The 12,690-nt window shown below is 50.6% G+C and overlaps 1 pseudogene; it reads right to left on the reverse strand.

Moving 5' to 3' along the window:
• LOC138067332 (cardiolipin synthase (CMP-forming)-like) overlaps window positions 1–11,207 on the reverse strand; it is a 190,088-nt pseudogene extending 178,881 nt beyond the window's left edge.
• Window positions 11,208–12,690: the final 1,483 nt, after the last annotated feature.

Consider the following 12,690-nt stretch of genomic DNA (forward strand, 5'->3'; position numbering starts at 1 on the left):
CTCTCCTCTCCCTCTCCTTCTCCTCTCCTCTCCTCTCCTCTCTCCTCTCCTCTCCTCTCCTCTCCTCTCCTCTCTCTCCTCTCCTCTCCTCTCCTCTCCTCTCCTCTCCTCTCCTCTCCTCTCCTCTCCTCTCCTCTCCTCTCCTCTCCTCTCCTCTCCTCTCCTCTCCTCTCCTCTCCTCTCCTCTCCTCTCCTCTCCTCTCCTCTCCTCTCCTCTCCTCTCCTCTCCCTCTCCTCTCCTCTCCTCTCCTCTTTCCCCCCCGCCCCCTGGCTATCCCAGATTCGTTTTTCTTAATTCACATTTGAGGGGGAAAAGGAGAAACACGTTATTGGATCGAAGGCTAGTAAAAATGCCCAGCACAGCATGTTGGAAAGAAACAGGAAACACTTCCCCAAATCTCTGGCAAAGGTCAGAGATGAGCATAGGCACAGCTTGACATTTGCTCGTTCAGAGGTAGAGGTTTGCGTCAGAATTATTGTTTCTCCTACTGTAGTTACTCCTCCTCCTATCTACTGGAGAAGTACTGAGCTTCAAAAAGCAGGCAGTGTGTTACTAGAATTCAAATGTTTCTTAATTTCAGCAGAGGAAGACAAGCAAGTATGGGAATGTGACGGTGGGGGGACGGGGGGGGTTGTGGATATTTATTTTGTTTCTGAGAAAAAGGTTGAAGACAACCCCCAAATGTGACCATCTGGTTTGTAGGCTCGCAAAGACATTTTCGGCATCCACACGAGACACTGGAGCCCTAAGCCATCGGACACGCTGCTTGAAGAGCTTGCTGAAAAATGTGTCGGTAAGATGAAAAAGCGCTCCGAGTTCCTGCCTGTGCCTGGGTCCTGACAGCGTCTGAGCTTGTGCCAGGCAGTACCCAAGCTCCCGTGCCTTCCCTCAGAATTCGCCCACCAGCCAGGCGGCACGCCTTGCTCGCTCGCAGAGTGGGATGCTTCTGCCTACGTCCCTTCCCTTGTCTCCCACAACACGGAAGGGTTTGCGGGGCATCCTCCTCAGGAGCAAAGTTTTGCTCAGAGGGCTACTTCCGCCGCACCGGCTATAGGGCGCTGGGCCTCCCAGAACGGGAGTTCCCCACCACGGAACGCCTCTGCGGGGCAGGACCTCTTTTCCCGCTGTCCCTGGAACTCTTCCCCTTCGGGCCACATGCCCGGACTTTGGCAGTGTCCCTTGGCAAAGCCTGTCCTTGACTCCTCTGTGCTGCCTGAGACCGACGGACCTTTTGATTCTGGTCTGCTGAATTAGGATACTGTGGGGCCGATATTCAAGCCCTCTGCGCTGAAGCTGCCCTCTGTGCTCTCCATCGCCACTATCCCCACATCTACACAAGCAGTCAGAAGCTGCAGATCGACGTGGCTGCCGTTGAAATCACAGCAACGGATTTTGCGGTGGCTATGCAGAAGACTGCACCAGCTTCACAGAGGGCCGTGGCTTCCCCTGGACAACCACTCCCACTCATTTCCAAGCCTCTGCTTCAGAACACGCTAGAGAGGCTCCTAAAAGGCGTGCAGAGGGTATTTCCCCATGCAGCCCTTGCACTCCAGAAGCACCAACAGCCAGGTAGGGCCGTTACGTTCACTGCCGTCAACCTCTCCCACAGCAAACCCTGCTAGTTTGCGCCAACAACAGAAAGAAACCTTTGCGCCAGGCGGAGCTTAAACGGAATGGTGGAGCTTGGGAGAGCTGGGAACTCCTCCCAACCCAAGTCACAGCAAGGGCACTGTGGGTTCTCCACTGAAGCAGCCAGTTTCTGGAGGTTGTCAGCATCATCTTTCCTGCTGTTTGGGACTGATTTGAGGCTTGAACTAGGAGGCAATATGAGGGAGTGTTTGGCCGTGCCCTTCCCTTCTTTTCCACACTGGGAGTGTGGGCTCCCGCTGCAGAAAGCAGTGGCCTTGTTGGCTGCTTTAGGTGTGCAGGAAGCGCGGAAGGGCTTCCTGCTTGTCCTCTCTCTGTATTGTAAGGAGAAAGGGAGCTTTCACCAGTAGCAAAAGACAGCTTAGGCAAATCCGGACAGTTTGGGGGAAACGGCATTCAGTGTGTGCCCTTGCAGTGAAGACAGGCAAGGCAGTGGGTTTCAGCCCTCATTTAGAAGCTGGCTTAGTGCAAGGGAGGGCTGCAGACCTGCAGGAAAGTTAACCACCCTCTCTTGCCTTCTCATGATGGTACCAATCATTCTTCAGAAAACGACTGCCTGGAGAGGGAGGGCGAGTCACCTTCTGGACAACAAAAAGAAACCTTCCTTAACTTGAACAGGTAACTGCCCGCGGCCTTTTGAGTGAAATGCTTCTGCTTGCTGGGGCTTTCCAAACTGCCTTGGCGGTTGCAAGCGGCAGGGGTGGCAGATGAGGGAGGAAAGAAGCGTTTGTCCAGGGTGTCTGGTGTCCAAAACTGCCAGAAGCAAGCACGGCGATAGAACTAGCTGCTACAGTGTGTGCCGGACAGGGAAAGACACCTCCACCATCTGGGTCTTGACCGATCGCTTTCCTTCCAAACTGCTTGTCTTGCAGCTCTTCTCCTAGCAATGCTTGCGGCCAGCCAGCATGTCACAGGCCCAGGTTCCTGATAGCTGGAGAGCCCGGCTACGGGCAAACTTCTCACTTGGCGCCTGCACTAATACACGCGCTGGAGAGGTTTGCCGTTCATGTGCTGGACCTGCCGGCTCTCTTTGCTAGCAGCACGTCACCTGAAGAAAGATGCACCCAGGTACCGCTTCTCTCTGCAGGCTCCCAGGATTAACAGGCTTCACGGGCTTAGTGGAGGTGGCCTGGCGTTCCTGTGCTTTCTGGGGTGTGTGTTTTGCGCTGAAAGAACACTTTTCTTGTACACCGAACAGCAGAGAAGCAGCGCGTTGTGCCGGAGCATCTTTTCCATTGCAAGTGCCACACAGTAAGGCTGTTGCTAGCAGCTCAGGGAGCTCCAAGATGCTCTTGAGAAGCCTCTCTTCCTGGCAAGAGCTGCTGCTGATGACAGTGGGCTCTGCAGAGCTGTTTCCCTTGCCTCTTCAGGCTCTCTAGCTCCCAGGAGGCGCCTCTGCATCAGCCCGACTGCAGGGCATGCCCTCTCGCCAGCCTCCTTCTTTGGCATGCGGAAATGCAAGCCCGGTTTGGGGGCAAAGAAAAGTGTTTCTTTTCTCTCAGCATGCCACAGGCAAAAGACAGGAAGACACTTGTTGATTGCTAGGAGTATTCTTTGGAGTTGGGCAGTTACTGAGAGTACTGAGCAAGCAATGTGGTCGGAAGGACACTACCACTGGAACCCAGGGGCGAGGCTCTGGGGGAGATACCTGACCCCCTAAGCAGTTTGGAAAGCCGGCAGAGAGTCAGCTCTGCTTCTGGCTGCGTAGCTCAGTCTACACCTGTGTCCAAGGAGAAATGTTACCTTGTTCTTGGTGGCTTGTTTGGACACTTGCTCTTTGCGCGCTCCTGTTTTGGAGGTGCTTTTGATTGGTACTTTTGCTTGGTGCTTTTGATTTGCTGTTCAGCAGCAGCCTCTGCTGCTCCGTTCAGAGGTCTTCCCCAAGCTTCCTTCTTACTAGTTGATCCGAGAAGCCCAGAGGACAGCCCCCAGCATCATTTATATGCCACACATCCACGCCTGGTGGGAGGCTGCTGGAGTCACCTTGAGAGCTACGCTCACCACACTGCTAGAGCGCATTCCAGCTCACGCTCCAGTGCTGTTGCTCGCTACTTCGGATGTTTGCCATGCAGATCTCCCAGAAGAGGTATTGCTGTCACCGCTTTGCCCGCTTTTCTCAGTCCCTTGATAAGTTATCACTCCCTTAAGCACCTCAGTCCTGTGCCCTCCTAAGCAATTGGACACTGCTCTTCTTAGGGCACCCTGCTGGCATCTCTTCCCTCGGCAGTTGCCACAAGGCTTCAACGCGAAGGGCAGCAAGGCAAGGCAATCCACAGCAGGCCACCGAGGAGCTGGTCCGTGTCCTCCCTGGCCTCACTGGAACCTCGGCTCGCTGCCCTGAGCTTTCATCCTGGAGGTCTTCCTTAAAGAAGACGCCCTCCATTGCCGGGCTGACCCACTACAATCTTGCCTTGAAGGCCAAGAAGCAAACTTGTTCTAGTCTCCCCCTTATTCAAAGCATTCTTCGGCTTCACTGAAAACCGTTTTCACCTTCTTGGAGTAGAACACGAATTCGGGGGGGTGGGGGAGGGCGCCGAGTGGGGGCCTTATGGCTGCACGCTTTATTTATTTTCAGGTGCAAGCTTTATTTTCTGAGCTTTATGGAGAAGTCTTCAGTGTCCAGTCACCTAGCGAGGAGGAAGGGAGAAAGTTTTTCGAGGACTTGCTTGTCCAGCAAGCTGCTCAACCTGCTGCACCACAAAGGAGAGCAGGTGGGCCCGTTCTACACATAGAGCTTTGCCATCGGTAGCTTAGCAGCTATTCGGCATGTGTTTGGGTCACTGGTACGTCAGCAGATGGACTCTGCTTGTGTCTGACTGCCATCACTTGGCTAACCTTTTCTGGTTGACTGGAGGTTGTCACACACTGCAAGGCCTGCCTGTGGCATCCCCACCTGAGCCTCGACTGCTGACGGAGGAGGAAGAGAGGCAGCTGGAGGAGCAAGAGGAGGACACATTGCCAGCGGTGCCTGCAGATGCCAGTACAGCCCTCTCCGGTGGCAAGGTCCCTTCGATTTTCTGTTGGAGCTTTTTGGTCTTTTGGGGATGAGCTGCCAATGGCGTTGCTACCTTCCCTGTTGCCATGGCATGCCAGGCTTTGGAGATGCGGCGGCTTTATGCCAAAGGCATTCCGTTTCGGACTGCGTTTCAGCATGGGAGGTGAATGCCCAGGACGTTCAGCCAGCATGCTTACCAAGTAAAGGCCAGCCACAGAGGTTGGGTCACACTGGAAAACCCTGGCCTGGATGGCCCTGCAACTGCTAACTCCTCAAATGTTACATGCTGTTTAGAGCAGTTGCTGAACGCTCCGCAAGTTCTTCCCGGCATAGGAAAGAGGCCGTCTTTTCCCTTTGCCTTGCCTTCCTTTTTCGCTTCTTCTCCCTCTCGCCTTGCTGCCAGCACAATGGCACTTGAGTGCCTCTCGCCATTTCCCTGGTGCACCAAGTAAGAGGACGATGCTCGATTTCAAAGACAGAACTGCTTAGGTAATGCTTTGGCGTGCTGCTTCTGCTATCTCTGTGCAGCCGTATGCAGAGGAAAGCGAAGGCGGCCCACATCGCCCTCAGAGAGCCTAGCAGAGAAGAGGAGGAGATGTTCAGCCGCTGCTGAGAAGGAAACTAACATCTGGCTCAGGGTAGGTTGCAGCTCACTCATCTGCCTTTGTACATGAGAGTTGTGTTGCACTGCCTCCTTTGTTGTGTCCCAACACATCGAGAGCCTGTTCAGAAGATCCCGTGCAGCTGTAAACTTGTACTGTCTGGCTTTTTTCTTCAGCAGCTGCTGAATGACATTGGCGAGGCAACCAAGGACTGCAGCATACGCCACCTCGAGAAACTCCATCTGGTGCTCAGCCAGTGCACTTACCGCCACCGGCAGGACAATGACAGAACTCGCTTAATAGAGGTATTTGCTAAGTAGAGCCAACCAGCGACGGCATGCATCTACAGATCCTTTTCTTTTCCCTAAAGAACTCAGCTGCAGGGGTTGTGCATTTTTCTTCCCGCTTATAGCAAGTTTGTCTTTGGTTGGTTGGTGACTGTTGCTATTGTCAATCTTTTTTTTTTTTTAGGAAATGAAGGAAGCAATTGGAAACTTCTCCCGTGCTCCTAACGTGAAACTCAGGAAAGGGGCGCCTGGAAGACAGGAATAAAGCTCATCTAAATCCTTTGAAGTTGTCTTCCTGGCTACCTTGTCATTGTTGCTGCTTCAGAAGCCTCGCAATGCTGTTCAGAGGCCCCTTTTGCATCCCTCCTCCCTGATGCTCTGACCCACACATTGCTTACTCAGTCCTGCATGGGTCCACAACCCCAAATCCTCAGGTCTGCCCCATCACTTAAAAAGTCCAGGTTATCCCTCTGCCAGACTATGCTTGTAGTTGCCTCAGGGCCAGTTAAGGAGAGACTGGAGACTTTGGGTCTTTGCCGTTGTCTGTTCTCCCTTGCCTGTCAGGTTCAGGTCTCTGTTGTGTTTTCTTCCCACTTCCCCCTTGATCAGATAACCTGAATGAAGCAGAGGGTCTCACTAGCCACAAACCCTCCCATTGTCTCCTCTGTGGGGTTGCCTATTTCATGGTCTATTAGGCAAGGGCTTTCAAATAACTCGGATTTCGAAATACACTAAGTAACACCTTCAGAAACCTGGCAGTGCAGCTCAGGGGTTATGATACTGCAGATCTGCTAGCGCCTCCAGTCATTCTCAGAGAAGTAAGAGCAACCTCTTGAAAGCATCAAGGAGGAAAACCCTTTCTGCCCCATCTCGGCCCAGCCCAGCTCACCTGGCCCCAGCCTGTGCTGCCGGACCAGCAGCTGCAGTACTCCGGCCCAGGGTGCTGCTCCTCCCCAGTGCTCTCCTGCTCGCCCCCTCCCGACGTCCGCCCAGCACCAAGGCTTAGCACCTTCTCCACAAAGGCCCCTCGACGCACACACTCACCCTGCACACCCAGCCCAGTGCTCTCCTGACCCGCTCGCCCTGCCGCGGGTCCCATGCCCCTGCTGCTGCACACGCAGCCCATCCCAGCACCCTGCCCACCTCTTGTGCCGTGGCACCCACTGACCAGCTCCCGCCTGTGCTTGGTACAGCGCTGGCTCTCCTGCTCCTCCTCCTTGCTGCCTGCACCCTTCAGCTTGCTCTTGACTCACCCCCAGCTGCCCCCAGAGCATGCAGCAAGGCTACACGCAAAACAGTCTGGAGCAGAGGGCAATGCGAGGCCAACACACACCATGGTCCCCAGGAGCGGGGCTCACTCACACGAGCATCCTCCCTGGCCCCCTCTCTCCCTCCTCCCTCCACCCACTTGCCCATACTCCTTCCTCCCCACCCACCTCCACGCCTCCCTTTCCCCTCTACCTCACACAGCCAATTGCCCACCCATCCATCCTCTATCTCTCAAGCGCCCTTGAAGCGGCCAGGCACTTGCCTCCAATCTCCCCGCTAAGCCTGCTCTTTCCCTCGCACCCAGCAGCGCCTCCCTCCCACTGCATCAGGCCATAGCTCTGGCTCACCCTCTGCACAGCAGCCCCAGCTGCTTGGGCACCACAGCTGCCTGTCACTGCGCTTGTCACTCTTCTCCCCTGCCCGTTACCGCCCACAGCTGTGTGTGTTGCCTTCCGGCCCTTCCCTGCTCCCTGCTGCTCTCTCTGCTGCCGAACAGCTGTGACCTAGCTCGCTCTCAGCGCCGCAGCACCCGCGCTGTCCACTGTTCCCTCTCCAGGCACCTGGCCTCCCCTTGATCCTGCCCCTGCTCCCTGCTACTGCCCAAACCGCTGGCAAGAGCCCTGGTGCCTCCCTCCACCTCCCGGCATGGCACTGAGTGCTGCCTGCCACCCTGTGCCCCTCGCAGTCTGCACCTGGACCAAGGGGGCCCCGCTGGCAGCGCCGAGCTCAGTGGCTGTGCCTGGCCCTGCTCTGCGGCCCACGGCAGTGCCGCTCCCCCGCGGCCATGGCTACAGCCACCAGCGCAGCCACGGCACCAGCAGGCGCAGACACGCTGCGCTGCTTGGGCAGCCCTGCCCTCCCCACCCGCTCTGCCAGGGTGGCTCCCATCCACCCACCACTGCGACAGCTGGTAACCCCTGCAGCTTCCTCACCCACAGCATCCTGCCGAGAGCCTTCCCACACAGCCTAGCAATGAATGTGCACAGCTGACAGTGAGAAGAATGCACCTGCAAGACCAGTGCCAGTAGCCGCGTGGCTTGGTTTTCCAAAACATCCTCCCCTCCTTTCTTTAGTTCCTCCTTCAGATCCTCTCTCTTCCCCTCACATCTCTTAAAGTCACCTCAGGTCCTCTCCCTGCATCTCCAGGGTCCTTCCATTTCCCTCCGTGAGCACCCTGAGCCCCCTGCTTTCTTCTCACTCACACTTCCTCAGCACTCTGATCCCTTCCATTTCCCCCTAGGCATCCTCTGATCCTCAAAATTCATTTTCGGGGGATATAAATTCTTGAATGAGAATATAAGTACACAGAGATAAATCTGTCAATAACTATCTTATACAATTTAAGATCTAGGTCTAAGATTATAAGCTGACTAAGACACAAATGGCAACTTCCCCACTGTGTTCCTTGGAAGAAGTGATATCTTTCCCTCTGGGCGGTGGAACTCTCTTGCACTGTGATGCATGAATTCAGTTAAGACAAATCCTTGCACTTCACTGCAGTGTTAGTGATTAGCAGCACTGGGGAGGATCCTTTCCACCGTGCTGTAACATTTTCATATACACCCAGTCTCCTGGCTCTAGGGAATGGCAAGGTTTAACAGTTGCCTCTGGCAAGGCCTGAAGTACCTGTGTAATGGGAGAGAACTTACATACTTCCTTAGTGCTTTATAGTAATTCAATAATACCTCATCAGTTAATTGCATGTTAGTTTGAGATGGAGTCATAGGAAATGAATGTGGCATCCTCATAGATCTTCCTGTCAGTATTTCATACAGTAATAGCCACTGTTTTCTATTAACAGTATTGCCTATGTACATTAGAGCAACAGGCAGAGCATCTGGCCATTTAAGGCCTATTTCAGCACAAATTTCACCTATCTGGTTTTCAAACCTGAATTCTTTCTTTCCATGGCCCCACTAGACTGTGGGTGATATGGACAATACAATTTCTGCTTTATTTGCAATGTTGTGCAAATAGTTTGGATAACTTGCTTGGTCAAATGAGTTCCTCTATCACTGTCCAGGATAAAGGAGAATACCAAATCAAGGGATCAGTTTCTTCAACATTTTCTTAGCCACTGTAATGGCATCAGCATGCTTGCAAGAGTATGCTTCAACCCATCCCCAAAACATGTCTATAATTACAAGAATATACTCAAAATTACAGATCTTAGGCACCTGAATTAAATCAATCTGTAAATTAACAAAAGGTCCTCATGGCTTAGCGTGTGCTGCCGTACAAGTATCTCCCTTTTCCCTATATTGTATGTCAAACAAATAGGGCAAGTACTATCATACTGTTGGGCTATCATTGTGAAAGCTGTGATGCACCTTTGGGAGAAACAGTTCCTGTAAGTCATTTGAGTCTTACAATGAAAACTTTTATTTTTAAGTGTCTTCCCTATTGTACATCACACAGTCTGAGAGTGTGCACTACAGAAATGCCATTTGCAGTTTATATACTGAAAATCAGTGCTAAGGAGGATTAGAGAAACAAACGAACTATCATTAAATGATTAGTAGTGTGCTTCAATTTAATTACATAAAAGGTTGAATTTTTATCATACTAATTAACACTTGTTTGAGAGGAGGGAGGACAAAGATCTCTTTCAGTGTTTGTAGCCTACACAACTGTTATCATCTTGAGAACTGACTGATGTGAGAAACTATCCCTTGGTATTAGGGTAGGGGAGCTTTCAAATAATCTAAGACTTGAATTTATTGTTACAAGCTCCAAAGCTAAGACAAAAGTTTTGGCTTCAGTCTATTTTGCTCCCCTCCCAGACACTACGTTAGAACCATATAAATTTCTCAACTAGCAGTGCTCCTCTCTGTCAAAGGCTTTACCATTCAAGTGTGAGCTGCTACCACAGTCCTGCTCCTCCATTACCATTGCCATCACTCAATACATTGTCAGACTCATTCACTTAAACTTTTGAGCCTATTTATAGAGTATCGTAGTAAGTTACATCTAGCATTTCTCCATTACTCACTGTATATCTCTCTCATATATATCTCTCATGAGATATATGTATATATGTGTGTGTATATATGTATATACGTGTATATATATGTATATATATCTCTCATGAGGGTCCCAGTGCAGTAGCAAGGTGTCTTTCGCAGATGTGATTCCAGATTGGGCTTTCTGAAAGTATGAAAAAACAAATCAACTGTGAGATAAAAGTTCCTAGCTCCTTAAAAGCTTTGGGGTTTGGATTTTTTTTCTGCTGCTCAGTCTCCTTATTCTGAACTCTTACAGAACTGTTGACACAGCTTATTAACATCTGTCATCAGCTACAATTAAGTGCTCAGTTCTTCAGTGTCAACGCTATACTGAAAGGACATTGTTTAAAGAAGCATACTTCTGTATGCCTGTTTTCATTTGATCCCTCTTCTACTCCCTACAGTCTAGCAGAAACCACCAATTTCTTCAGATGCTTTCCAGAGAGGCTTCAGAAATCTAGTTTTCAAGATAGCAGGTACAGCATAGAGTAACAGTAAGAAAATACTTCCTGACCATTTTACTGATATCAAGACTGGTTTCTCTAGGACATTCTTAGCATGAATAAATAAATAAACTAGACAGGCCTTCTTCTTACTCTCTTATTTTGTACTCATGTGGGTGTACACTTTGATAACACCATGTCTATCCTGAAGACCTGTAGCTGTTATTTCTGGATTTGACTACTTTCTCATTGTACAATATATTAAGTACCAATAAATAAATAGCAATAAATATCTAACTTTTGTCAGTGAATAATAAACCTTTAAGAATAAAGCCATATGGGTCTATGACATTATATGGTCATAGCTTTTTGTTCCATACAACTAGAATTAATCACAATCACCAGTTGCTTTAGGGATACATTTAATTATGTTAAAAGGATGAAGAGAGAAGTTACCACAATGTCTGTAGATATATACTGACCACATTACTGAAAACAAGAGCTGCTATTAAGCTGCCACCAAAATTAACTGAACTGCTGTGTTTATCTTACTAATGAATGTTTGTTTTAATTGGGCAATAGCCTAACAGATGTTAAAATACCCACTGAGGTGTTCTCCGTGGATAAAGCATTTTGTGTGACACACAGAAAACAGCAGCAATGAGCACTACATCCCTTAGAATAATCATGGAGATAAGTGAAATTGGGATAAGATTCACAGAAGTTAGGCTTACACAGAGTACACCACTAACAACTTTGTCAGCCAGACGATCAGGAGCACATCCCAAAGCTCATTTCTGATTAGCCCAGTTCCGTGCAATAAATCCATCCAATAAATCCCTAATACCAGCCAAAGCAAAGACACCTACTGCAACACTCACATTTTCTAGAAGAAGCAATTGTAGCCGAAAACTGGCACCAAAGCCGTTCTTGCCATTGATCGTGTATTTGGGATCATCCGTGGGGGGCTCTGGCCAATCATCCATTGGGGCTCCTGCAGTAGCTGTTTGTGGCGCTGCGCAACACCCCCGCCTGGGCCCGCCACCAGGCAGAAGTTGTTGCCATGGCAGCGGCCAACATGGTGGCAGGCGCCCACGCCCCTCCCTCCCCCTGCGCCCCGCGCTTCTAGGGCTCCTCTCAAATTACTATCCTACCTAAATCCAAAGTTCCTTCCAAAGGGAACTGTTTACCAGAATCAAATTGGTGTAGAAACCCCACTTACTAAAATATTTACAGGTTTTAGGAGACTAATGAGTTTACATAAAAAACTCAGGGGCTCCTTTCGGAAGGACAGGAATTCCTTTACACTGCTTACTTTCCATTATAAACAAATTAAAGCAGACAGAACATAAAAGGGTTAGTACTGCTCACACTCATGGCGGGGCTTGTATTCAGATTCAGTCACAAGCCCTCCACAGGGATGAGGTCACACCCTGTGAGCTCCCCTGCAGGGACGAGGTCATGCATGATGGCTGCAGGCTCTCCCAGTGGACGAGGTGGCACCTTGTTGTACCGCTGACAGTGGAAGCGAGGTGTCCATAGGAAGAACATAGTAGAGAACATGAAAAAAGACTGCAGCGAACCTCCCCTTGAGTCATGGCTTTTGGGGAGGAGCCTCCTTGCTTTTGAGACCAGTCTTTCGACAGTCTCCGTGAGGCTGGCTACCACCCTGGTCTCAGACTTGGTCAATGGTTTATGTCTAAAACAAAAAGAGAAAAACAACAGGCATTGATTTTTCTTCATCCTTATCTCTTAAATTCCCCCATATTAAAAACTATACTGCTGGCAAAAAGGTTCTAAACCGACATTAACTTCAGAAGCTTGGATGCAGTGATCTTTGGACATTAGGGAGCCTACACACTGCTCCCCGCCAACGCCGAAGCTGGGAGTTGAAAAGCTCCCTAACCTACCTGTTTCCTCAAGAAATCTATTAATCCTGGGAGCCTGCAGAGAGAAGTGGTACCTGGGTGCATCTTTCTTCAGGTGACGTGCTGCTAGCAAAGAGAGCCGGCAGGTCCAGCACATGAACGGCAAACCTCTCCAGCGCGTGTATTAGTGCAGGCGCCAAGTGAGAAGTTTGCCCGTAGCCGGGCTCTCCAGCTATCAGGAACCTGGGCCTGTGACATGCTGGCTGGCCGCAAGCATTGCTAGGAGAAGAGCTGCAAGACAAGCAGTTTGGAAGGAAAGCGATCGGTCAAGACCCAGATGGTGGAGGTGTCTTTCCCTGTCCGGCACACACTGTAGCAGCTAGTTCTATCGCCGTGCTTGCTTCTGGCAGTTTTGGACACCAGACACCCTGGACAAACGCTTCTTTCCTCCCTCATCTGCCACCCCTGCCGCTTGCAACCGCCAAGGCAGTTTGGAAAGCCCCAGCAAGCAGAAGCATTTCACTCAAAAGGCCGCGGGCAGTTACCTGTTCAAGTTAAGGAAGGTTTCTTTTT

This window comes from Struthio camelus, chromosome 5 (genome assembly GCF_040807025.1).
Source record: "Struthio camelus isolate bStrCam1 chromosome 5, bStrCam1.hap1, whole genome shotgun sequence".
Lineage (NCBI taxonomy): Eukaryota > Metazoa > Chordata > Aves > Struthioniformes > Struthionidae > Struthio > Struthio camelus.